This window comes from Panthera onca, chromosome A3 (assembly GCF_046562875.1).
Source record: "Panthera onca isolate mPanOnc1 chromosome A3, mPanOnc1 haplotype 2, whole genome shotgun sequence".
NCBI lineage: Eukaryota > Metazoa > Chordata > Mammalia > Carnivora > Felidae > Panthera > Panthera onca.
The window spans coordinates 136,997,020-136,999,862 of NC_138341.1; the positions used below are offsets into that span (position 1 = coordinate 136,997,020).

Genomic DNA, 2,843 nt, shown 5'->3' on the forward strand with positions numbered 1-2,843 from the left:
ATGGCGGAGTGGCCACAGGGGCCATCCCAGAGCCTGTGTTTGGAGGACTCTGTGTTATTATGAATAGAACGCGGCTCTCACAGCCCCGGTGAAGACAAACATGTATGGTGAGCAGAATTCTCTGCAGGAAACGAGCGGGGGCTCAGGATGCTTTCATGGGCCAGAGAGAGGAGTCCTCTAAGGGGGTCATGGTGGCCAGGTGATTATGCAGCACTTGGCAGGCACTGGGGGAGAAAGAGCTCTGTGCCAAGCGTGGAGAAATGACACAGGACACACGTGTGACTGCCACAGTACGTTTGTAATTACGGTAACCGCAATATTCTAGACAGAAGGCCGGTCAAGGAAAATGTGCTGCCAGGGGTCAGGAAGGAGACCTCCACCTGCTCGGTGATTTCAGGACGTGCTGAAGGAAATTGCCAAGAAATCTCAATTTACAAAAAATAATCTAATGGAGACCTTGCTTTCCATTACAGTCACCGGCTTGCATCTTGATTGACAGATTGTCTGGGGCAGATGGTGATTTCTGTGCTGGTTTCAGATGGCCAGAAGGGGCTTGGGCCTGAGCTGCACAACTCGGACTTGGTCCACATGACACAGAGAGTGTGTGGAGATGCACACTGTGGGGCCCCCATGCCCAGAGACTCCCACTCAGCGGGTCTGGAGTGGGCCAGGGATTCTGCATTCCCAGCAGGCTCCCAGGTGACGCTGGAGTGGCCCGTTCTCACACGGCGGTCTGCAGGTGCAGTAACCTAGAAGGCTGTGGCTGGCACATCACTGGTCCTCTGCCTTGGCTTACCGTGCACCATGGTTTTAGATGCTCGGGAGCCCAAATGTGACACGTGTGGGTTTGAGGGATGGTTTCTATGATGTAGTGTGAGATTCGGCCCCAGAATCCATCATGGCTTGGAGGACTGGGGGCCGCCAGGGGACAGGACCCATGCGAGGGATGAATCTTCCCCTGGACTGCTCAGGGGAACACCATCCTGCAAGCCCCTGCCCCGCCCTGCCGGGTGGAGTTCACAACCGAACCGGCCGAGCATCGTGCTTCCTGGACCTTGCCCCTCCAACCGCATCCAGCTTTGAGGAGCTATTAGTGAATCGGTTGACATCTTCCCTGAGAGTTCTCAGGTCACAAAAGCTAATTAACCTCCTCTTGCCTTCCAAATAGAGTAACAACCACCAGGGCCGAACCTCCTGGAATAAATGGGGGAGGAAGAGAGAAAAGGAAGAGCCATATCTGTGTTTTGTTGTTGTTGTTGTTGTTGTTTTTAAATAGATTCGCAGAGAATTTTTAAAATGAAGTCCAAGGAGGGGAGGTGGTGGGAGGCACAACTCCTGGGAGCAGTTCCTGCCGGAGCGGACACAGTTTCAGTGGTGGCTCTGCTCAGCTTCGGGTCTGCTGTTGTCCAGCAGCTGAGACGTGGAAGTTCTGGATGGAAGCTCGATGTGGGAAATCCCGAGGTTCCCCTGAACTGGAGGTGAGGTCAGTGGGCACTGCAGCGATGGGCTCCTCTGTGCCATCGGACTTGCCCCGATGTCCCGGACTGACCGAGAGAGGACTCACGAGCCTTCACGTGCGGTGCGCCTGCAAGGCTGGATTAATAGCATCACCCTTCGCATTCCCCTCTGAGAAGCCACATAGTCAAAGAGCTAAGGATGTGGGCTCTCGTCAGGGGCACGTCTGAGCTCAAATGCCCATCGTGACGCTGACTGCCCGTGTGACCTAGCACTGTGTTTCCCAGACTCCGCCATATCCACACACCCCTGAGTCCTGCCGCGTGAGTATGCAGTTACCGCTTACTGGGCACACGGCGCTCACCGTCCTCACATCTTCCTTCTGTGTGCCTTGGTGTCCAAACTTTACCCTTCTCAGAAGGACACCAGGCTTTGGATTCGTCCCCACCTCAGATCACTATGACCTCATCGTCACCTGGTTACATCTGCAAAGACCCTGTTTCCAAATGAGGTCAATTCTGAGGCTCCAGGTGGACGAGATGTGCTGGACATACTCCACCCAGTAGACGCACCTTCAAGGTTTTTCCACTGCTGGAGAGAGCTGATTGTGCACGTCCCTTCCCGATTCTGCCATGATGGTGCATTTATATCCGCCTGACTGGGCCTCAGGGGCCCGGATAACTGGCACGTACTTCCAGGTGTGTCTGGGAGAGTGTTTCCAGAAGAGATTAGCATGTGGATCCTTGGACTGAATGTGGCAGGTGGCCACCTCAATTTGGATGGGCACTGCGCAGTTTTTGGAGGGTCTGGGTAGGCCAAAAAGGTGGAGGGTGGACTTCTCTCTCTGCCTGGCTGAGCTGGGGAGTCTTTGGCTCTTCTCCCCTTGGACTGGAAGTTACACCTTTGGATCTCCTGGTTCTCGGACCTTCAGACTCAGATTGGAACTACCCCACGGGCTTGCCTGGGTCACCGGCTTGCAGGTGGCAGGTTGTGGGGATTCTCAGCCTCCATAACCACATGAGCCAACTTCTCCTAAATCTCTTAAGTAGGATAAATCATAGGATAAGTGTAAAGGTATAATGGGATAAATAAATTTTATGTATAAATACCAGCGTGCTTGTCTGGAGAGCCCTAATAGATTAGTGTTCAGCGATATATGTGAATAGCTGGAAATTGGCCATGGTGGGAACATTTATCCCCAGGGAATCTGTAGTTGCTACAAGTGGGGCTTTTTAAATGTCCGGACCGCCAGTTGTTAAACATTTACCGGCACACCACTGGACAGCAGAGTATTCCTGGGATACTGTTTGCTTCACATTTTCTTCTAAGAAATACACATTAAAAAAACCAAAAAACAAAAATAAGTTGATTTTGCAGAGACAACTTCA

The 2,843-nt window shown here is 52.6% G+C and overlaps 1 long non-coding RNA gene across 1 annotated transcript; it reads right to left on the reverse strand.

The window, feature by feature from the left end:
- Positions 1 to 279: 279 nt before the first annotated feature.
- Positions 280 to 1,862, reverse strand: LOC132671068 (uncharacterized). The gene is made up of 2 exons (XR_009606952.3): positions 1,802 to 1,862; positions 280 to 1,593 (listed from the first exon to the last, which is right to left on the reverse strand). It is a non-coding gene; the product is annotated as an uncharacterized LOC132671068 (long non-coding RNA).
- Positions 1,863 to 2,843: the final 981 nt, after the last annotated feature.